This window comes from Apteryx rowi, unplaced genomic scaffold, assembly GCF_003343035.1.
Source record: "Apteryx rowi isolate R43461 unplaced genomic scaffold, aptRow1 scaffold_15, whole genome shotgun sequence".
Classification (NCBI taxonomy): Eukaryota; Metazoa; Chordata; class Aves; order Apterygiformes; family Apterygidae; genus Apteryx; species Apteryx rowi.
Window position 1 is genome coordinate 4,541,059 of NW_020447752.1, and position 25,322 is coordinate 4,566,380.

The 25,322-nt window shown below is 38.6% G+C and overlaps 1 long non-coding RNA gene across 3 annotated transcripts; it reads right to left on the reverse strand.

Moving 5' to 3' along the window:
• Window positions 1–3,577: 3,577 nt before the first annotated feature.
• LOC112962523 lies at window positions 3,578–25,019 on the reverse strand. 3 transcript variants are annotated; one of them, XR_003252332.1, is made up of 5 exons: window positions 23,712–25,019; window positions 22,569–22,765; window positions 7,418–7,625; window positions 6,818–6,995; window positions 3,578–3,889 (listed from the first exon to the last, which is right to left on the reverse strand). It is a non-coding gene; the product is annotated as an uncharacterized LOC112962523 (long non-coding RNA). The 3 variants fall into 3 exon arrangements; XR_003252331.1 differs by lacking the exons at window positions 3,578–3,889; window positions 6,818–6,995 and having other exon boundaries at window positions 7,020–7,625; window positions 23,712–25,013; XR_003252333.1 differs by lacking the exons at window positions 3,578–3,889; window positions 6,818–6,995 and having other exon boundaries at window positions 7,020–7,625; window positions 22,569–22,762; window positions 23,712–25,010.
• Window positions 25,020–25,322: the final 303 nt, after the last annotated feature.

Sequence of the window (25,322 nt, forward strand, 5' to 3'; positions counted from 1 at the left end):
TCATTTTTTGTCTTGCCTGTGTGTTGAACAGATGAGGGAAATCTCATTTTGTTCAGTGCTGGAAGAATAGATTTGGATGGGTAACGTCTCAAAACAGTTGAGAGGTTGACACCAAGATCTGCTGAAATTTCTGCTCTCTTCTTCAGTGAGCACTTGCATAGACTTCAGTTTTACCAGTTAAAATATGTTTCAGTAGCAGGTACCCATCCGAATTCTAATCTGAAATAGGGTAAGAATTACTAGAACGCATCCGAATATACAGGTCCACACATTATCTAATGCTCTGTTGCTTTACAGCTCATCACAATAGTTGAGATAAATATAATAGAGAAAGACTTTAGCTATATTTTGAATAATAAAGTAGTGAGATCAAGAAAGATGCCGTATATATCCTTGATTCATATATCAAATGGGCCTTAATAAAAAAACTGAAATTAGCTATTTATCCAATAATCTAAGGGTGTGATCTCCTCAGTTTTACTTTCCACATTATTGACCGGCTGACTATTTTCTCTTTCCTTCCTTCGTCCCCTTCTGCTATGCCCTATCTCAATAGGAGGTTGAAGTTTTGCTTATGCCCTTGAAGAATTCAGTGCTCTGAAACAAATGAAATCATGGCATAATCATCTTAGAAAAATATACACACATGAGAAAGTATCCCCAGCAGAAATAGCCGTTATTGAAGACCACATGAAGCTGAGCATTTTAAGGTATTGTTTAATTTAATTGCTAGCACCTATTTTAATTAGCAGAAGCTATATTTCCACTGTAATGAGCAATATCATAGAACCACAATGTGGGAAATTTACAGAAGCTATTTTCCACTTTTTTGAGACCACTGAAGACACCTGGCTTCTTCAAGAGCTGCAGACTTGGCCCAAGAATGTGGCAGCATGGCATTAAACCAAACATCCTATCTCAATCCCCCTGCTTGCAGCCTCTACCTTGACAGTAAATTCTCTGGACAGGAACTGCCTCTGCAGTGCCTTGCATGACAGAGCTTTGATCTGAAGTGGAAAGGATAGGGCTAAATGCACATCAATACATATGTGTGGCTCCTCTAAAGTTTTTCCATGCTAATTATTAGGCCCAGCAGAATGGTGAAGGATCTGAAGAGAAAGAAGAGTACAAGAAATTGTGGGGGGAATGAAAGCAACCTAATCACAGGTTATTAAACAGTGCTTTAGCACACATGTACACAATGTGCAAGTACCAGTGACAGGTACTTCAAAATTAACAACAGGTGAGAGAAGTTGAGTTTTCACGCAAGGGTGCTCCTACTGTTTCATACATCAAAACCTGTTCATGTTAAGTTTTAGTTTCACACATGTATAAGACAGATAAGACCATTTTCTAGCCCTCTTCTAAGCTCCTAAATGTGGATTCAAACACTCAGCACAGGTACTGGGGGAATCCAGTCTTGAAGTCTAGCCAGGCTGGTTCCTCAGAGGTTTGGTCCACAAATAAAGCACTTGTATTGAATCCAAACATGTCTACTGAAATGGGTATCTTTAGAGGGGTAATTCCTTTGGGATCTGGCAACTGTCAAATCCCTGGAGGGCTCCCCTTTCCTGCCCACTCCTCTTCCCATCTATGTCTTCACACTTTTACCCTGTTCTAGCTCTTTAGGGATGCTACTAACTAATCTCTCAAGAGTTCAGTATTGTAAATATGAGGATTGTAGGTAAAGGAAAGTGGGAGTGGTGGCATTAGGATGTGCAGATTGGAAAAKCACCAGGGAGGAGCTAATTTGATCTGTAACAGACCTAACAGGCCCTGTATACAACAGCAGTTGATATACTTGCTAGAAATAGTCAGCAAATCACACTCCAGTCTCATCTTCAGACCTGCTACAGTATTCCCTAATGGAATGGGTTCCATGTAAGCAAGTCTGTGCATACAAATAATTAAAGCTAGACATACTGGCTTTTACATTACAGAGCAAGGCCTTTGYTGATTAAAGCAGCACGCACCTGTGACAAAGGGGACAAATCTATTTTTCTCCCACCCACAGCTATTAAAAATGATTTTTAAGAATCTGCTTCAAAACCACAAATTACAAACAGCATGGACCAGGAAATGATAATTCTTCCTGCCCCCATGACACACTGCTCTCCTCAGAAACATTTCTATTTCTGCATATGAAAGTTCCTCCATTATGCACAAGGAGAAACATCTGCTTCTGAYAGTGCAAACAGCAATATTTACATCTCTGATGGCTAATAAATGCAAACCAGATTTTGCTCAGAATATTAACAGGGCCAGGAAAAGCGATGTCTGTGCAAGCTGTTTTGGCCTCACATGTCCAGAACCCAGCGGTGTTGCGACTAGCAGACAGTAGTTCACATCAGTTTTGCACTGGAGTTCTGTTTCTTTGTTTTACAGCACTCCCTGCATACAAATCTCTTCAGGCAAAGACAAATGTAACAAAATCTGAAAGAGCACTCAAAGCAGAATTCTGCTCCGGGAGCAACTGAACAGCATAACAAATGGCCGTGAAAGTCTCTCTCAATCATTATTCACCAACGCAATATAAAACAGAGATCTTGGTGAACTGTATTCACCAATCACGCTCTTTTAAAGTTATACCATATCTGTTAGCCAAACATCTTGGATAAACTCCAGTTGGCTTTAAAATTAAATATATTGCCTCTTTAGGTCAACATTGAACTTGTCCTCACCTCAACGCTGGTTTAGTGAGTGCTTGTTGTTGTGCTGTGTTTCAGAGCTGTATGCCAAGGACTAGTCTTCTAGAGGCACAGAGGAAGGTCATGCAGGCTAAGCAGGACAGATGGGCAAATAGCAGAGTGTTAATGTCACTGCCCTCTGGTCACACAAGATGATGAAACAGACCCAAACTGGAAAAGCTTCACACAAGTCAATGGACGAACACTTGGAGTGCTGTAAGGCAACTGAAATTCCATGAACTTTGTTTTGGGCCTTCTGTAGTCAGCCTAATGGGCCTGTGGCTAAGGATTTGACTCTATACTGTAGGAAAACAGCATTAATTACTCTGGAAGTAAAGAGAACTTGCCTTTTAGGTTATGTAACCCACGTTGCCACTGTCCTATATAACTACCCAGCACTAAACACCACATAATTGAATGAAAACTGCAACACAGGGCAGGGAAATTGCTGAAAAAATTAATACCACCAATGATATTGATTTATACATTCAGTATTCCAGGCAGAGTTGGCCATTTTAAGTTATTATCCTCAGGAGTCAATGTATTCAACTGCTATGCAAAAACAAAGGGAAAAAGTCAAAGAATATGATTTGCAACATTTGCAGCTGAAAAAAGGAGATATTGAATGCACAATGTGCACTGAATGAGGAAAAATCATGTTGAAAAAGGAATGGAGAAAGAGAAGCATACATGAAGGATTGCTAGCATACTGTAGAAAGTGTAACACATTGAATATATCATTTACACAATTCTTTTATTTTGCCTTTTTGATATTATTCAAAAAACAAAGGCAGAATTTCAGCTGTGCATGTGTGTGTAGATACATCTAAAAACACATGCATACACATATATGTATATATAAAACAACTTCAAAAGAATGACTACTGGGTCTCAGAGGACTTCAAAGTATGAAGCGATACAACTCTTATGTATAGATAAAGTTAAGGTAACAATATTGTCAGTTAAGGATAAAATAACAATTTGCATTATTATCTACTGTAATGCAAATTGTTATTTTTACCARCAAATACGTGGCTTGCTTTAGACTCAGTGTCAGGATGAATGTTAAATCAGAGCTGATGAATAATTCATAGATGTTATATAATGCTACTGCTCATTCTGGGATTCAYGTTTGAAGAATGACTTCTCCTGGTTAGACGCTGTTCAGATTCTGGGCCAGAAAACACTCTGGCATGACCTGTCTACAATGAGATAATGATTTGCTGATGAAAGGGTTGGTTTGTTGTATTTTTTTTTTTAAAAACCATTAAAATTTTATCAAGTTTTCATTACACAGGCATATCTACAAAAGATTAAATAAGCAAATGCACAAATTCAGCAAGCTTGTTCCATCTACTAAGTTGATTGCAGAGTAACAACTGTGCAAGGCAAACTAAAGGCCAGTACATGTCAGATACTGTGCAAAATGTAGTGCAATGAGGAGAACACCGCATTTGGCATTAGGAAATTTGGGTTCATTCCCAGCTCTGCCAACTGCCTGGGACATGACAGAAACACAGTGAAGTGATTTCTCCCAGTGTCCTCGGTTGGGAAAGACAGGAAATGAAGACTGTAACCTTTCCAGGACAGAAACTGAGTCATGGCATATTTATAACTAGACCATGCGCTTGATTGGGATCTCCTCTCCAAAGTGAAACAAAGATACCCGGCTTCTACCATGGACAGGTAGGGAGAGGTGAGGATAAATGGTCTGTGGCTCTTCATGAATCTTATGTTACAGTTGGATGAGAGAACACTATTCACAAATAAAAAAGAGCAGGAATCCCAAGAGCTTTATGGAATTTAGCATGAGTGATTTTATATATTTTTTCCAAATGCTAGGGGAGCTTGTTTGAAGATTTCATTTAAAAAACAAAATTTGCAAGAACATATTTTTCTCTACTACATGTTTCCTGCTCCCTCCCCCTTTATTTTTTTCTTCTTTCAGTCCTCTCCCATGTGTTCTAAGTAGCTCTACTAATTAGAAATCCCCCTGAAAATGTTAAGGAGGAAAGCAAAGAGAACAGAGCAAGAGCTTAACAAGACTTTTAAATCTTGTTCTATGTATTCTCGTAGCTATATACATGCTCAGGCAACATCTAGCATTATGGGAGAATTAATCCATATGTCTCAGAGGGAAAAATAAGTTATAACTGATATGGGCTGAACAACCTCTGAGCTCACTCTTGGAAATCAGTCTATTCAGTCCAGAACAGCAGCATGTGGAAATACCTGAAAGTATCACAGCAGTGTCAGTAGGTGAGAACAGGGGGCCCTTGGCAGGACCAGTAGGTCCAGAAGCAGCAGCAGTGCCTTGACACAGCTGTTCAGCTGTGGTTCTGAGCTAGTTCCTTCAGCATCTCTGCATTACTCTGTACTAGACTACACATCTTTCAGAAGCGCAAGCACTAGGCTGGGAGGTGCGACTAAGGACCATTAGAGGATGAAAGCATCCCTGGACCTTCTCAGAGAAGAGTCATCAGTTTGCACAGACACTCTTGTGAAGGGTGTGACTGCTGTCCAGATACTCCAGGCAGACATCACAGCACATATAGGGCACGCATACCAGTACAAGCTAGAACCTCAGTAAGTGACCAGGATTATTGCTGCAACACCTTCGCTTTATATCGCTTGAACTCGTTAAGTTACATTTGGCCCAGCTATGTTAACTATATTGCTTTTCACAACAGAGCTGCAAGTCTGACAAGCACTCTGTAAAGTCAGAGCTGTGACAACTAAAATCAAAATACTGACTAGTATTTCCACTTTGGCTCTACTAGTATTTCTACTTACATTAATAATTACAGTAATATTCCATTTAATGGAGGTCCCTAAGCTATTCAGTGTGTGCTTGCAAGCATCCTAGTTTTGTAAGTGGTTATGATTAGCTGATGGCATCTTTATTATCAATATACACTGCCACCTAGGAATAAAGGGGGCATGAGTGTAAAATAACTACTCATTAAAAAAAAAAAAAAAAATCCAACCTAAACTTATTATTAATGCTGTGTTGTTACAGGTCTTCTAGTTACACAAGAGACTGCAGCATACATGCAGGCCATGGGGTCCTTAGCTTTGCAGGTAGTAAGTCACCTCAAGATCAGAATACAAGTTAGATGCCTTATAATATGCAATCCACATGTGATCAAGCAGCTGCTCGGCTGTTGTTGCTCTAGAGACAGGGAAGGGAAGACTACAGACGGATACAGTTATGAGATGAAGAGCGTATTGCTTAGGTTCAGCAATACTGAAACATAGATAGCGCTGTCATTTTTGCACAATGCTCTTTTCAGTTTAGCCACGATGACAAAACGATAATTGCCTGACTACAAATGCACCCATTAAAAAAGGTATATAAAAATCACTCAGACTGATGACAATAGCGGAAAAAAAATACAGCTCTATAAAAATTAGCGACCAGTTTGTCTAAACTATGTAGCTTACTCTTCAGGGAACAAATCACCCAGATCTCCCAACTAAGCAGAATCAGACAGCATTAGAGCACAGACAAGACTTCTACAATAGTACTTAAGCACTCTCTGGAACTGATAATTCACTACAGTTGATACAAGAACTAGATGTCCAAGCCTGGCTGTTCTGTATGCTATGCTAATGATCCTGTTCCCCACTGGACAGGAGATAAAAACTTGTGATGCCCATTATGATCACAAATTACTTTCTCCCAACAGAAGAGGCATCAACCCACATACTTCATGAAGAGATTTATACAGACATATAGAGCAGTTCATACTGTGACAAATAGGTTCTTCATAATGTACAACTTCCTTCTAACATGATCTTAAATTACCAAGATATTTACCTGCTACTTGGCTATCCACATTTCCTTTGCATGTAAGCAGCTGTGCTAGCTGCTGTAGCTGCTACATAGCACTGCTAATAGCACCTAAGTAGCTGCCAGGCTTTGCCTGAAAAGTGACAGCATTTTGGTAGCAAAATCACCACCCGTATATTATTAAAGTGTAGAAAGTGTTTTGAGAGTCCTTAAGAATATGGCATGCTAGCATAGCCCACAGTGAGAGCAAATTCTGTGAATGACTCGCAACCGGTGACACCGGGGGGGAGGGGGGGTTAATAAGTCTGATCTACTCACTGTTCATGAGCATTTGTACCTTTCAGTGCACAGAGTCCCAACACAATGCAAGATCTCTTTTTGGAGGAAATGTATTTCTTCGGATGTCATTTAGGCTTTGGAGTTCTTTGTGGTCTCAGAGCTACTTGTGCTGCACTCAAATATGATGTCCTCCCTTTTGCTCTTGAAAGTTATCCCATACTTTGTACAAGAACAATCTATGAAGCCAAGTGTAGCAAGAATGGAAATTTACTTTAAAGAAACAAACAGTTACAAAACTCAAGAGAAATTTTTTCTGATGCCACTTTTTGGGGGCCTTTTTCATTTAGGATACTATATGTGGACCCGAAGAGCTCAGCTGAAGACTATGCAGCACTATCTAGTGCTGCTTAGAGTAGGCTTACCAGTGATTCTTGGCGAGCTGTAAAGTACAAGTGTCTTAATGAAATATCATCTTTGTTCATGTTTGTGTTAGTCTGAAATTCTGTGTGCCTATTCAATAATTCTCTCTGTAGCTAGTAATAGGCTTGGTGTAAATCTGTTCTGGCTAAATCAAGTTATTATAAGACAGGGAAATTAATAGTTTTACAATTCAATTCCTGCCTATATTTTAAGATTTTGCTGCCAAGTTTTAACATACTTGTTTCCTGAATGCTGACAAGCAGAACAACTTGTATTGATTCGCAGTATTCATTCGCCATATGACATCACTGACAGCTTCATTACATGGGATGCTAATTTTTTTTCCATGTGGTCACCCTTAACAAGATTAAATATACTTTGTATTTTCAAGCCATTTCCTTGAAAGGAATTGTGGTCAGATTGTCATCACATCAAGGTTATTTAACCTAAGTAGAAAGAAAAAAGATAAGCAATTCTGAGAGGTCATCTACTGATGATAAGAAAGTATATTACTCACGTAATTTTTGTGACATGTTAAAGTGGTATTTTATTTTCAATCTTATGCCATTCAAATTATCCTGAGGTGCTTTGCATATTTACGAACACACACTTAGGACAATTCATTTCCTCTTTGAAATCAGAATTCTGATCCCACTTAAGTCAATGGGAGCTTTGCCATCTACTTTAATGAAATCAAGATCTGGTTCTTACTACACATAACTGAGATAGCTTCATAATACTCTGAACAACCGGCATGAATTATCCAAGGCTTCTGCCCCTGCTGGAAATTGCTAATACAATCAGCAGGTTGGAGGTGTAAAGGAAGCAACAAAGAGATTACAGTTGTGAAAGAGGGTTACAGTGACACTGCACCATATAAATACTGTTTTACCCATATTATGTTAATCTGTATGAGTTTCCTGGTTAATCTATCTTCTCTAATTAAAGTTGTTTAATAYACAACCTGCAGGCATAGAATAACACTTTATTGCAAATAAATATGCTGCTACAATCAGCACATTTTCAGGCAAATCATACATAAGTGTCACTGGTAATGCATTATGCATACAAAGAAACATTACACCTTTCTCAAAAGCTTTTCTCCTTTTTTTTGTAATGCTTATGCTTAAGAGTTCAACATGATCATAATTTGGCTGATTGGGAGATTGTAAGAGAGGCACAAATAATGGATTGTGCCAAACAGGAGTAAAAAAAATCCATAGCTAGTAAGCAATAGTGTTCACTAATAGCTGCTGCCTAAAGCACTCCCACTAGCCTGCAGAGACTCTCACGCTCTTTTTTTCCCAGGAGGTTGGTGTGTGGTTGATGCAGACTAGAACAAATTTTCTCAGTTAATTCAGTTTCACATAACTCAAGTGTTCCAATGGCAATTATTTGCAACTAATCTCCTTCAGCTCATCCTGACAGGCATGAGACATTAACTAAATAAGCATTTATCATGCGTCTCTAACAAACGTTAGACAAGCAAACTTAATAGACTTTGTTGACCTAAGCAGGAAAGCACCCTGCATTTCATATGCAGAAATTTCCACACACATACATCGCATCTGTAAATAGGACTGAACTCAGTCCTCTGAACACTTGATAGTGTCACTGCAAACATTTGGGATATGTCAGACACACAGGTGCCTGGGAAAAGTAAGATGTCGCACTGTTAGGGACACTCTAACCCTAACATTAATGTGCTTATTACTGTCTAGCTGCTAATAATTTTAAATGAACATCTGGTTCCAGCCTCTTGTAGTACTGTTGGCATGAAAGCTTGCATTTCATTTTCAAATAACCGAATGTTTACCGGGGAGAAGAAGTGATAAAGGATGCAAAACCTAGGTTTGGAATGGCTTCCTTTTTAGGCATCTCAAAAAAGTAAAAAAATCAAGATACTGGTTTCTACAATGAACCTTTCTGAACCTCCATTCATTCTATTTGCATGTCCTTTTACTTCCTAAAAAAGATCCGCTCTTACATGACACAGGGACACCAAAATTATCTCCCGCTACCAGCCATTTTTGTCATACAAGAAAAGCTGCAGAGAAGGACTGTGTCACTAATAAAGAGGCAACTTTGGGAAGGAGTAATAATCTATCAGCATGCACATGAGTATCAAGGAACTATAACCACTCCCAGGGAGCCAAGGCCCCTCTTCTGCCTTGCACAGACAATGTGGGTCATAGTGCACATATGAATCTGGCCAAACAGCTTCGCATGCTACAAGCAGTGCTTCATGGTTTTTTGTTATTTTATGATGTCATCTGCACATAGAAACTTTCAGTTCCCTCTCACCTTCCAAATACACTAGATCTCTTGGCAAAGAATTTATTGCTTCAAAATTGCTGAAAAATGCACATTTCCGAAGTCATTTACACATGCCAGACAGTCAACAGGATATGAATATAAATATGACATCAATAGCTGGTTCTGTTCAAGTTAGTGTATCTGAAAGGAAAATTTCTGAATAAATCACAAAGATCACTACTCCTACACACCAAGCAGACCAATGTGAAATCTTTGCCAGCCAGCAGTCCTCACTTTGATTTGAATGGATGCAACTGATTGTCTCTTTTAATGATCATTAACATTCACAGAAAATCTGCAAATGACTTTTCACCTCGTCTACAAAAACTAACCATCCCTCCTAATTCCCTTCTCAGTTATATCAATGATTAGAGCCTTTCTCTGCCAAAAACAGACAAGCAGCACATCCTTCATGTTTCTTCTCTAATTACAAAGTCCAGTTAGTGATTACACCCATGAAGGTTGGGGGGGATGGGGGCAGAAGGAATCAACAAAACAGTGACAAGAAAAAAAGCTTATTCTATGAGATGCYTAGTATTTTTGTACACTTGCATCTTGTAATATAGTTGTATAATGAGGACAGTGGACTGTTTTTGAAATGAAGACAACTGTAGTATACGTTACAGATAGCCAGTATCAATAATTGTAGGGAAACAAGGAGAGATTGTTCATTATGATTCCCAGCTTCTACTTGACATCTCTCTTGTTGGCATATAAGCTCTTTGGGACAATTGTCTTTCCTTGGTCTCTTCCCCGCTGCACACACCTACTTGCAATTAAAGGAGTACAGTTACAGAAGATTACTGGCATATTTTCTACACTTTTCTATTCTACTAATCAAATTCCAAACTATTACCAGAGAGAACTGTCATAAAACACATGTGAACTCGGGATTGTTTGGATATTAGAACTGAACTGAGAGAAGAGGGAGGAGGGAAAAAAAGGACACCACTACTGATGTGCTGAAACTCTCAGTTTGGAAAACATTTCAGATAAATGAAAATATAGATGCCTGTACACCGCAAAAAGGACTCTGCTGAAACCCTGCAAAGCCAGAAGTATTCCTTGAGGGAGATCTTATAAGACCAGTCTCATTCAGCTATTTATGTACCTCCAGAAGTCACTGTGTTGCACTGAGTGGTAGACATAAAGCAAGATACGGTCACAAACAGCAAACTGATAGCACAACTAGGTGAAGCCAGAYTTCTGACTTCCAGTCCTCTGATTTAGTTACAAATTATGCTACCCTTTGAGTTGCAATATGCAAGCATCTATGTAGCCCTTTAACAGTACAGAGTAATGGAAGCATGGATATGTGCCTGTGTGCATGGCTAGAGGGATTACGCCTTATTCTGTCCCTTGGAAGGGCCTTATAAACTCAGTCCTACAGATTGCAGAGTAAATGCATACCTCCTTTCAAGTAAACTCACAATAATGTCAAGCATGTATGATGCTCACACACATAACCTGAAGGACAAATAAGGAGGGGAAGGCGAGTAAATTAGCTTTTACATGTATTTGCAATGGAGGTACCCCAAAACTGAATAATTTAAATTGAACACAAGTAGACTCTCAATAGATTTGCAAGGTTCACACCTATTATTAGAAGCAGCATTAGCTAGCTCGAAGAACTCCCCTACCCTTCAAAGATCAAGCAAAAAGATCTCTCTCACAGGCTTTTGGTGTGTCTGCTCCTCCACTGGTGCATTAAAAACAAAGCACAGAAATGAACTGAAAGCTTTTCATTTCTTTCTCTAATTACCAAGCACAGCAGCTGCATGGTGGAAGAATAATGAGCTCCCCCCTCCCTGCTCCTCATTTGAAGAAAATCCAAGGCTTGTTTGGTGCATATTTTTGTGGATTTTTTTCTTAAGATATTACTACTTGCTGCTGTCAAGAGTTGGTTTTGTTCTATTGCTTTAGCTAAGGACACTAAGGCAATGCAATAAATAGAATATAATTGGAAACATTTGTCCTGCATTTATTACTGCTGCATGCCTAAGAATAGGCCTCATGTCCTGGATCTCTGTGCCATTGTGCCGAAAGTTGTACAGCGTCTAATTCACCTTTGCCCCAAAGACCTTTTAGAGATGCCTTTTCTCAGTACTGCACAATATACTGCATAGGAACAGATAGCCCCTAAGGTGGAAAACTATCCCGTTACAACTATCCCTGACTTACTGAGTAAGGAAAATAATGACCAGAATAACCAACAGCTTCAGGGCAAAACTCAAGTGAATAAGGCAAACTCTTGTCCACAACTAACAGTCGCTTACCTGGTAAAGCAGTTATAAGTAGCATGCCTCTCAACAGATGAGCTGGAGAGCCCCTGACTCTTAGCTATTCCCAACTACAAATTCAACTGCTTCAGCACCGTTATCTAAGCACTGTGTAATCAGCACCATTTAAATTAGTTTGAGCTGAAGGAACTCCATCGTGCAGCCACTAGAGGAGTAACTCAAATATAATGCTATGCAGTCATTTTGGCCATGAAGACAAGTCTGAAGTGTTTAAACTCAGGACATGCAAAAAAGCTAAGATGTTTAAAATACGAATGAAAACTAAGCTCAAGGTTCAGATAAAGAAAGGCAACCAGGTTCAGCCCTGCGCCAGGCTTGTGAGTAGCCTTTCACTATACCAAAGGATCAGGCCAAAACMACCCCAAAACACTTTGGGGTATAATTCAACTTTGACCTTGATCCAAGTTTATTGCTCAGCTTCAGTTCACAGTTACAGTAATATTTTCTGTGGGCTTGCTCCAGAAGATGAGGTACTTGACAGAATCTTAAACTTGGCAGCAACCAAATAGCTCAGTTTCTTTTCCTACTCAGTGTGGAAGAAAATAGTAATGTTTCCTGGCATCCTGACCACAATTCAGTGCAACACACATGTGAAAATTTGGAAAGCTATCAAAAATTTTCTAAGACAAAATCCTAATGCAGACTCCACTCTGAGGGACAGCTAGTTTTAGGTAGTCAAGAAATTTGTGCCTATGCTCAAAATAGGACTAGGACTCAAAATCCGGAGATTGGTCCCCAGCTTTACTATACCATTCCTGTATTGCTTTCAGTGTAACACATCTTCTGAATAAGGAAAAGAATAGAAGTTTGCTTTCTTCCAGTTAGGCCATGCCCTGTCTCCATAGAACACACTCTTTTTTAACAGATACATCACTAACAGTAAGTAGACAGAAGTTATCCAAGACGTTATATTTGCCTTTTTGCATTTTCAGGGTACAATCAGACTTCTCTTTACAAAGCATTAGTACATTTTTATATGGGTTTAATCCCCATATGTTGTACAGAATAACAGAACAAATCTTAAAATAAACAATATGTTTCAATTACTGGGAAGTTAGGTTTGTATAGCAGACTGCAACACTTTCATAAAGTGTTTCAAACAGTACATTATTCCTACACAAAGAGCACAATAGCACATGACCAAAGATGCATCTGGCAATGCAGTGAGACTACTACTATCCATCACCTAAATAGATGAGAAAAGTTGGCAGTAAGTGCTGCCAACTGCTGCTCTAATAAATAATATTTCTCTCAACAGAAAGCCAGTACCCATGTGCTGATTTATAGTAAATGTGTCATTCTTTCTCTCTGCTATCAGACATGAAGACAGTAACAAGTACCTTAAAGCACAAGAATACATTTTTAATAAATACACAACACGGGTACTGGCACAGCAGTTTATCCACTATATGTGAGTAAAAAAGCATTTGAACTGCCCATGTGGATACCCTAAGATATTTCACTACATTCTATGTTGTTGGTTTCCTGAGCACTGCTTTGAGAATGAAGATCAATAAATTATCTGTGAATAATGTTTAGTGATACACTTGCCACATTTGGATGCATGTGTAGAAAGTCATCACTGTCAAATCAAAGCTGTGAAGAGGTAGCAGGGGCTATGCCTAATGCAGAGATGTGCAAAGACACACATACTTTTAATCCATGCAAACACATCACATATGAGAGTTGAAAAATGCTCTGGTTCATAGACTAGTCTGTAGAGATTCCTTATGCATACTCAGTGTCTACTCTTCAGTGACCACTAGTCATAAGGTGAAAGGGAGTCTCTAGAACAGGACATTCTCTCTCCATCACTAACAGCTGACGGGGAAACATCCTGTTTTGGAGGTTGGATAGCTCACACAAGCGTGAAGCCACAATCTTCCCATCTCAAGATGTTTTCACAGTACGCTATTAGCCTGGTAGCTGTACTAACACTAATAACATACACGTTGCATAGCATGCAGTATGTTGAGTGCTTGTAGGGTCAGATCCTGTCTCATGGCGAAACTGTACCCAATGATTCCTTAGGTGAAGTACTTCTGCAGACACCTACCCATTTGAGAACACAATGGCACTGTCTCTTGCATTCCTGAAACACCTGATGTTCAGTCACCCTCAAACTTCTTATTGCAGTAATAAGTAGTGCCCACAGAAAAGAACAAGGAAAAAGAATGCTGAAGTCCTCCAGGTGAATATTTTTGACATTGCTGGAATTTTGAGTTTCTTACAACCATAAGCACTGTTTCTTTTTCCAAATAAACAAGCGTTAATTAGGTAGGAACAAGAGTCACTTACAGAYTTCTACCTCCCAGAGATGAATTATTAGCTAAATCCTTCTTTTAATTCCCACAGCCAAGGATGTTCCTAAATTGGAGAGAAGCAGGAATTTTCTCTTTMGCATTGTGTTTTTCAAATCTTTGCAGGACAGACTGCAAGCCCATTCTTTCTTCTGGAGGCCCAAAGGCATGACATAGCCAGCTAGCATAACTTGAAGATCTCTATCCAGMGTTAATTAACTATAATTAGCCTTAAAATTCTTGTTCCCTGGTTGGAAAATGTCAGTTCTGTGAAACACAGGCTTTTGAAACCTCACTTTATGTTTGTTTGATCAGAATAGTTTCCCCCTTTCCACACAAAATCCAGAGAGAGAAATCAGAAGTGCACCACACCAGACTAGCAAACTACCCAAGGATGACAGCACTTAGGATATGGAAGACAGATTTAACCTCCTGCACCAAACCAGGCAAAGCTAGGCCTGGGTCTCCAGCATCTCTACTGAATGCCACATCAGATGTTTCTACTCCAGAATTAGTCCCAGAACAAAATGGTTAAAGGAAAACAACAACAAGAAATTATCTAGGAACATATTCCATCCATAGGATGCTCAGTTGAGCATCAGAGATGTGACAAAAACATCATATTAATCAGTCCACAAGAAAGCAAATTCTAAAATAAAGAAAACAGATGCTATAGGTTTGGATATGAAAATCCAGGCCCCACAACAGACAAAAGGTGATTTTTGGATCCATAGCAAAGCTATAGACCTAATCCTGCTTTTAGGCTTCACCGTATTTCATATAACTCTACCTAACCCATTTCCTTTCAAATACCATTTTTAATAACATTTGCCGAAATAGCTTGTACCTGAATAACTCCTACAAAACATATTTCACAAAGAACAAGAATAAATATCAAAAGACATGCTCTGTTGTAGAATTACAGCTTTACATGCATGGCAGTTTTATTAAAGTAGTGAAAATAGTAGAGGGGTTTCACAGGAGACTATCAGTTGTGATTAACAGGGGACAAAACTACTAAAATAATGAATTTAATTCTAGCCAAAGCAGCCCTCGGTAGAAACCAACACAAGCCAGATGCTATGATTTGGAGGAACCTTTCCCCATTCCTTTTGAAGAGCAGAAACCAAATAACTAAGAAATGCATTAATTTTACAGACAATATGAACCACAATAATCTACCAGGAAATCAGCTAAATCAATTGAGGCGCTTATGCTCAAAACGTAAGTTAAACAGTTTTCATAGAATTGTGAAGCTTTCACAACTTTTTTTGGTTTTGCTTTATTATAAGCAGGACCTTTCCCTCAAAATAACTAAATTCCTGGATTTTCTAGTTTTCTAAATTGCTAAACAGCTGTTTYCTCTTCACATAAATGACAAAGAATGAGTTATATTTTTCCAGATTTTAGGATCCCAAAAGGTAATAGCCCCTGTTGAAACCAGGTGGAGTCATATGCATTCACTTTCCCTAGAAATTGATTGATCTGGTGAAGAAAATTCCACTTTAATTGTCCATCATGAAAAATTAAGAACTTGATCAACTTGATCTCTTTATCTAAGCCTGAAAACAGTGTATTTGAAAAAGTTACAGACAAATTATATTCGAGTTTAGTCCATATTTAGCAATATAGTTCCTAATATATTTAGGAATTTAGCTCCATTTATAGGAACTGGACTACCCGGCTAGTGCTAAGGGAAACAGGAACATTAGGGATTGTGTAATCTTTCATGGGTTCCATTGAATAAATATAGAAGACCGGAAAGAAAGCAAAGGCCACCTGTCTTACCCCTACATCACACCACTGGACTTAGAGCTTGGTAAAACAGCAAAACTCCTACCAGATTTATTAGATATATAAAATCATTAATATCAGATGCCAAACAAGACAAAATTGTTACTTTTTTTTTCCTCCACATGAAAGATAATATGAAAGAACTACATGCACAGAGTAGGGTCCAAGTCATTACATTTACCAAATTCTGAAGCAACATGCTTACACTGTACATATTGCATTGGTGTTTTGATATATTTTTGCTGCTTCTGAAACATCAAAAAACAACGGCAACTATGAGAATATCTACACATTGTTTAAAGGAATACCACCCCCTATCAACGCATTAGGAAAGTTGAGTAGGTTCTCCTAACCTAAAATAACCCATAGTTCATAAACAAGTACATGAAATTAGACATACAGAGATAGTTTGAAACAATGAATTGCCTTCTGGTAGTGTATTAAAATAAATGCTCAACATCACAGAATTAGAATCAGGAAAAAAAAAGTGAGAAGTCTGTCCAAGTGTTTATTAAAAAGCTGAACTGGCCTCAAAAGGCTTTGGATGACACAAGCAATCAACAAGTAAATAAAAATCAGTACATCTCATCCAATCCGGCTTCAAACCTTTGGAGCAGACAGCATCTCATGCCAATAGTCAGAGAGTGACTGGATTCACAGGAGGAAAGCACTTCCACTCTGTGGCCATGAGAATTAACAAGTACTAGGAGAAACAAGTCAAAGATAGCATTTTGAGTGTAGTTGGGAAGATTAACACTGCAAGTTTAAGTGCTTCTTTGCTAGAATCCATTCCAAAACCACACTGACATTTTGCAGATAGTCAGGCCAATAATTAACTAATGTAGCACGATCCAGAAATAGACCTTATAAAGGCAGCAGGTTGTCTGGAGTCACTGACATAGTAACTGAAAAAAGCAAGAAGTGTTTGTGCTATGCCACAGTACTAAAAGATGTTCACATTCTGTCTCTGTTAAATCATGTAGCTTTTTTGAGCATGGTAAATTTGGTTTCCTTCAGACTTGGTATCTAAGGTGCTAGGTCTGACAGCAGCTTTTCCTTAACATCATCTTCCAGTGTGGATTTGATTGTGTCTAGGCTGACAATGCAGATTTTATCTTTTGAGGAGTTGCAGAATTTCTCTAATCCTGATGTCCTGTTTACTTAAAATGATATAAACTTATCTTTGAAGCATCCAGTCTGCTGTTAAAGTTCTCCCACAAAGGCTTTCAAATCTTTTAGTCAGCCACTGTGTTCTAAAAGAAAATATTTTCTAAGTCTTTGGCTTAATGTTTAAAAAAAAAAAAAGCGTACATCTGGTAGCTCTGTACTGTGCCTGGTTTGCACCTCTGAGACTAAGTCAATGATCAAGGCTGATATTCATTTAGCTTCACAACTCAAACTTGGCCCATCCCCTAGTCTTCGCACTCAAAAAGAAGTTCTGTGATCAATATTTGCAAACCAAACACAGCTGATTATTAATACAATATAATCCCTGATGGCCTTCCTCTAATACTCCTTGTCAAGACCCTTTAAATAGGCTCTCAGATCACAAGACAAAGCCAGAAATTCAAGGAAATAAATGCTCTTCATTCTCCTATTGCTCGCAAGACAGTCACACACTCATGCACATGCTATTTGAAATTAAGAGCTTTTCATTGATCTACTTTTGGCTGTGTAAAGCCAGCTGCTAGGCTGAGATCTTCCTCTTTGAAGATTTTCCTATATTATGATGCCTACAAGAATAGGAAAAACATCATAAGGCTTGGATTGCTTATATGCCGAGACCTCAGCYTACCACACTGATCAACACTTTTTATAGCATGTGCTTTCCTTATAAATCAAAGCAGCACACAAAATGGAGAAGACAAAAGCATCTTGCGTGTCTTTGTTACTCACAGTAGATTTTATTAACTTACTCAGCACTGAGAAGTATTTCTTTTTGATTCTCCTGTACAGGCAAATTATATTAACTGGAGTGCCTTAAACAGTTCTGACTTCCAAGCTAAGAAAACAGTAACTATTGCATTAGGCAAAGGGGCTTCTTTATGAGAAGCATCAAGAGATCCTGGAGCAGTCTACTTCCAGACTTGGCAGCTCAGGATTTTCCCCTTAGAACGATAATGCTCTGAGCCTTGTGCGTAGAATTATCCTTTAAGAAAAGCAGCATCCAAAAATTGGAGAAAGMAGCTCTGGAAAGCAACATCATTACAAGACAGCAGGACAGGTACAACTTTGAAAAAAAGTGTCAATAAATGTTAAAATAACGAACTCCAATGTAGGATGTTTTCTTCATCACCCAATCAGCACACTCTGTTCTACAATGTTTTAGCACAGACTACTTCAAGTATAGGAAATAAACCACTAGATCCAAGTACATACCTTTACATACAGATATTTATTGTTTTATTAGCGCAGATTCTTCCTTCAGAAAAGAATGTTATCAAAAATCAAACATAGCAAAGGATAAAGTACTTAAGCATGGTTCAATGAACAGTGGCACTGAGTTCCCTCCCTCTCCTTTTTTTTAATTCAAGTCTTAGAATTTGCCATTATGGAAGCGCTAATAATTTATCCCAGCAGATCCCTTACAAAGGTATGACAGCTCCACAGGGCTTCAAGTTTCTTACTTGATCCCAGTCAAACTGCGAATGGGAAAGGCAAGACTTGTGTGCAAGGGACAATGACAAGCTGCACCAGAGAAAAAGCAGAGGAAGACAGTGACAAATTCTACACTGACTGATTTGAAGCCAAAGTGCATAGCATGCACTGAAAGCACCAGCTGTTGAGTATGAAACACTTCACACTTGAGACATTTAGAAACCAAACATCGATCACTGAAGGAGAAACCTAAGGACTTTCTGACAGGGAAATGTGAACCCTTAGGGAAAAAAAATCAACTGATTTGATTACTCAAACTGTCAATATCAATACAAGGCCCTCAGGCCTCATATTTGATATCTTTGTGAATCATACAGCCTTACAGAAGACAGTGCTGCAGGAGATCTTCTCCTCTGCACAATAGGCAACTGCAAGATGCAGAGAGCCATAAGCAACAGCATGCAGTATATTGCCCAACTGTGCCATCTGACACTGGGTTAACGTATCTATCAGGGACTGTTTTCACACTTCTGACAAGCTCTTACTCAGCCACATAACTTGATATGTGCAATTGCAGTCCGCTTTGATTTGTAAGCTGTCTACCCAAAAGCTACAATTTCTTGAAGTTATATTCTGACTCAAAGGAATGTTTATTTCAAACAGCATTTTTAAAATGTTTTAGACTTCAGACATTAAACAATGCAGCAGTAAGATCCAATACAAAAGTATGTATGAACTAGCACGTTGTTACAACAGTTGCGTATTAGGGACCTCAAACAAACATAAACCTTTACTCTGAAGTTCATATGACTTCATCATTTCACAGACACTGTCAAGGACTTAGAAGCAAGATTACTGCCTACAGGCTTGTTAGGCAAACTGTTCATGTGCCAGTTCTTATCACAGTGCAGGTAGACTCCAGCAGCAATTCTGGATGTAAACCTTTCACAAGACAACATCTCCCCACTTATCCCCCACACAAAGGTGGGGAAATGCTGATTTCTGTTTGACAACAATAAACATTACAGTTTAACCTACTCAAACTTTAATTCTCCATAGAAACTAAGCAAATGATTGTATTCTAGGCTCACATCCTATGATGTGGACTTAATGTTCTGCTTTCCATTACAGATCAATAAAACCCCCACTGATGCGAACAGCAGTCTAGCAAGCCGATAACTCACTGCACAGATGGATTAAAAGAATTAACAAATTGCTATTGTGAACATTCACAGGAATTAGAAAGTAACTGTGAGGCAAAAAAAAAAAATCCACAAAGATAGTAAAGGATATTCTGATCAGTTTGCAGACAGTATGCCAACAAAGGGGGGAAAAATAGTAATTTTTCTTCTCCACACATTCATGTCTCTCTTCTTTATGGATTAAAGGAACCAATGAAGCAAGTTTATTAACATTCAAATGCCAGCACTAAAAATCAAACAAGATCACCATCCAATGTCCCCCCGCCTCCATAAAAGAAAAAAAAAAGCCTCAGAAAAGCAGTGGCTGCTGAAGATCAACATTTACTTCATTTGCAACAAGAATTGCCAGAACCATGAAGTTTGCAACTAAGCCTGTCCCTAGCTTTGATGTTCATTTTATCATATAAAATGAAAACCATTAATAATTTCTATTTCTTTGTTGTTATTAGTAATAAATATGTCCTCACAATCCATTGAGGCAGATGAATCTCTCTTGGGTTCCTTAGGCATGCCACTAATACAAATAAATAACAGTGGCTTTAATACACAGTTACATGAAGGCAGACTTTGACCTTTCCTTCTGATATTCATATACTTTCAATGATGCAAAGCTCAAAAAAAAAAGAAAAAACTATTTCCTCATGTATGAAGTGAGATTTCCAAGGTTTAATTAAGAATGCTATCACACCGTTAGAAAAATGGTACTGCCTATTAACCACTGATTAACCTACATCCCAAAACAAAATTTGCTCATAAGAAAAATAAGTTTATTATCTGAATATACTAAACCTGCCGAGCTATGACCTCCTCTTCTTTTGCAGAGGGGATTTTTCTTAATCAAGAGGGATAAGTACTATTGACCAGATTGCAACACAGAGTTGGCTGCTTTGTTGCACAAAGAACTTAATGCAAAACTTTCTTGAGGTAAGACAGATATACCACCAACTTTGAAGGCTCCCCTTAAATACATCAGTATTACATACAAAGCAGCTGTTCATTTTGATTACTTTATCCGATGTCAGAGCATTACTAAAAAAAGAGGAAACTCCCCCCAAACCCTTAGAATGTACATTACTATCCACGATACTGTTTTGCACACAAAACCATAATACAGTCTGTATGGAACTTATGCCAAAATGCAAATGCCATGGGTTTCCCTAGTAACAACAAAATCAAATCTAAGAGATGAAAGCTGAATGTAAACAATTTGGTTAATTATAAACTGAATTTATTTTAAAGCTATTTCATTTGCTCTAAGAATCTTTTGCACAGTAACAGAAATTGCTTACATTATACAGATTTTAGCTGAAAAGTCTCATAGACAAGCACTTTTTGGAGAAAAACAGGAAAAAAACGAAGTTACTGATATAAAGGAATTCAGGAGCAAATTCAACATTGACTGTTAGTACGACTCATAAGCTTTAATTTACCCTTCTCAAGCACATTAATTAAATAACTTTTATAATACAACAGTGAAAATATTTTTGAATACAGAAAAAATAAAGTAAATGGAAGAAAATAAGGGACAACCTCATCTACATTTATAGTATTTTGTCATCATCAGCATCATAAGCTCTACTCCATCAAAACGACAGGAATTGAAACTTCAACCGAATTATGACAGTTTATAGCTGAACTATATAGTTCAGCAAGAAGGTCTACCTGATGGAACCTGATGGACATTCCTAAGGGAAACATCTTGGAAAAAAAATACAATCTTTTTCTGGATACTTTTTTTTTTGCATTAGTGTAAACTGCTTTCTGTTTATATTTAAGCACATCTTTTTTTTTTTTTCTTGTGACCACCATCATGAAAGAAGCAGTTTGCCCAAAATAAAGTAACCAGATAAGTTAGTCATAGAATTGGCAGGCTATGCAATACACACACACAAAAATCCACCAAAGGATACATGGTTTATCTGTGTAAATTGCCAGAAAAAGAAAGGTAGTCAATAAATTAAATCAATGTGTTAAAAAGACAGGTGATTCCCCCCCACCTCCCCCTTTCTCTTTTTTTTTTTTGGAAAGATAAATAGAAGCTCTATACAATTCATACTAGAGGTAAGTAACTCTGGAAATAAAGTGAGCAACTAAACTATGAACTGCAGCAAGCTTATAACTTAAAAAAAAAAAAAAAAAAAGCTGGAAATCCTCAACCACTACTTGGTACCCAATCATTAATGCAGCCAGATACATACTGTGGTCATTAACGTATCCATAAGTTGTTTATCTAGCTACTATGTTACAGCAATTCTGTATTTAAAATGCGAGTCCAAGGAGAACTACCAAATGTTTTATATGTGGATCCTACTGTAACGGCAAAAGTAACAATAAAACCTACTCAAAATCATGAGAATTTAGAGAGCCATCTTCTTTAAGAGAGTAATTATGTACAATTTTAGTATTCAAGTAAACCTCACAGATTCTGTGCATCCTTCCCTAAAGAACACTGCAGCTCTACTCTTACAAAATACCACTGAGGGAGAATAAGGAAGTCAGTGCAGGCTCATGCCAAGTCTTGTAATGAACAAATGGTGACCAAGAAGAAAAACACCCTTACGTTCACTTTCCTTAGTCAGGCTGGAGCTAAGATCTTCTGAGCATGGCATTTTCTACAAAAATAACAGACCTACTCTAAAAGAGTGCCAATGTCAAGATTAGTATAGTGAAGCACAAGCTTTCCATTTTTACTACAGAAAGCACCATTCACGTGTTGACCAATAAAATCTTTTACAGTAGCTTTTTCATATAGTTTTGTCCCYTTATAACCAATATGGAAGAATCTAAGTCCATTCTTGGAATCTATACCAATTCCCATCCCAAAAATGACAGTTTCTTACTTATTGAAAAATTGCAAGTTTCTGTACAGAGCTGCTTACCTCTCCTTTGCTTTGTTTTCTGTAGGGTCTCCAACTCTGTAACTTGTGATTTCTTTTCTCCTGTAAATCTGGAATAACATTTGATCTGTTCTTTTGCTATGCTGAAAATTTCTTTTTATCGCTGAAGGACAAAACATGATGCAAATGGTATTTTTCTTTCTTTAGAATCAGCACAACATGCTCTTCTTTCAGACCTACTTAAGAACAGAGGAAAAAAAAAAATGTTTTTCTCCGCTTTCAGCTAAAGGTAAAGCACAAAGCTACAGCTCTATTATTAAAGAGAAAAAAGCCTGGTATCGGCATAGGAAAAAAAGACTTATTTTTACTTGCTTTCCTACCGACTACAAAAAGAAAATAGAAAAAGAGAGAGGGACAGATTACTCATTTGGTAATCTTCTCCCCTCATAGCTAACTACTCTTCAACACAGTCAGGCCAACTGGGGCTGATTAAAGATCTGAACCAACATGGGCGGTTTACCATATAAAGGCCCTAAACCAGAAGTTTATAGTCATTTCAGAGTATTTTTTCTTACTAGCAGATACTAAAGTTAGACATGTCTTTAAATGTGGTAAAAAAAAAAAATCCTGTAGTATGATTATCTCATTTTCCTTCCCAACGATGACATACACTAGAACAAAAAATACAAATGAAATAAACTTTACTTTCTTATAAATTGGGGTGAGGGGGTAGGGAACTACCCAGAGGAAGAGATGAGGGGAGTGCTTTTTGATTACTGTGCAAATTCATAATGCACTATCATGTGCTTTCTTAAATACACTAAGGCACATCATATGTAGTCTGGTCATGTTCCTATTTATTTTTCTTAGGTAATCAATAATTTGAAAGTGATGTACAGTAGTTCTTCCAGAAACCTCTCTCAACTCCTTTCCTGATTGCAAACTAGTTATACAGTAACATATAGGCTAGAATATCACATGCTGCAGTAAGCAATAAGATGCTACTACAGGCCTCAAGTTTCATTTTGTCCCCTTTTTCAGAACTAGACACATGGTTTCCCTCTTCCATTTCTTTAGGTTATTTTCAAATCACCAAACTAACACAAATTAGTTTTTTAAAGTCTTGTAGTTAGCTTATCCCTCCCCCCCCCATTCTTGATAATTCAGTAAGAACATTATCAACACCTGGTGCTTTCTTGTTCCTGGGTGTTCTGAATCATCTCTTGGTTCTTCTACAAACAGCTCAGCTAGCTGGAAAATTGCTGTTTGTTCACCTTTATCCATTTCACCATTAAAGAACTCATTAAAATACTCTCTCCATCTTTCTGTAATTGCATTCTTTGTAACTAAGATTTCCATTTTTGTCCTTTATCTGACTCATACACAGTTCATATCCTTGTCTCAAATGCTGATATCCTAGCAAAATGTTCTGAAGCTATCCTATTACACTGCCACTTCAGCTGCATGGAGCCATTTTTATGCCATACTTATTTGACGGGTTCTTGCTCTATCTTTTGGCTGAATCATTTTCATTAACACTGGCCTTACAAAAGTCACCAAATCCTTGCTACATGTCAATATTTAATTGCTTTCTTATACTCCCCATCAAGAGCTGTTAATTTTTTTTCTTGGAGTACTTCCTACTGTTTTTTCCTGCTCCTTTCTTTATTCTGAATGTTTCCCAGGTGGTATCAAGCTGCTCCACAATCTTCAAGGCTGTTCTTAATCACTCCTTGATATGCATGTACACAATCTATGTTTTTCAAAGGTTAGCATTATATTTGGAACATCKCTCTTCTTTGAAACAGCTCAGTCAATATTTTTAAAAATTAGGAACACAGATGAGTCAGAAGCATCTACCATTAGCAGATTTGTTCACTGAAGGCTTTGAAGCAAGCAGATTACTGAAGATTTCCACACATTCATCATGAAGCTTGTTTCTTGGATATATATTTGTTGACTTCAGGACATTTATTTTTCTCCCCTCTTATCTCTTGTAAGACTGTTCTCCATCAGAACACATTTTAGATGGCTTCTTGCCCCTATGGGCTCTATAGGCTCAGTCTAGATTACATAGTTTTAGCAAAGCCATCTAACCAATTCCCTTTCTAGAAAAGTCTTCCCCTACTCCTCAATCTTTTCCCTTCCAACTTTGGTTCCCAGACCCACTCTCCCCTTGAACTTCCCACGCAGAGCCTTAAGTGGACACCACCTCTGGCTTCCTGCTTTACTTTTCTCCAGTCAAGTCCCGCAACAAYTCTTCTCCTTTCGAGAGCTGCCAACTCCACCGCGTTTTTTCTGCCTAGCCCTGCACTGGTCAGTCTCTTCATTTCAGGTTAGCCCCATCAGCTCCTCCTTCCCTGGGGGCAGGCTCGCTGGGGTGCCCTGAGGAACTCAGCGCACTGCGTCACTCGCCTTTTTAAGCCTAAACCCCGCATCAGGCGAGCCCGTCCGCCCCCCCGCCCGCGCAGGGCTCCCACAGCGACCGCTTCGGCCGCCACCTGGCGCCGTGACGAGCCGCTAACCGCCGCCGGGCCCGAGCGCCCCGCCCCGCCCTGGGCCGCCCCGGGCGCCAGCAGCCCCCGCCCCGGCCCTCCACGCGCACCCCAGCCTTCCGCTTGCCCTGCGCACTTTCACCACTGCCGGGGCGTCCTGCTCCCCCCCCGCCTGCCAGACAGTTGCTCACCACATGCCGCCCAAATACCCTCGCTCAGCCGCCAGCGACAACATAAAGCCGCTTTTCGCTGCGTTTTCATTTTATTTTATATTTGTTTTCCTGAAGCGTTAGGCGAATCT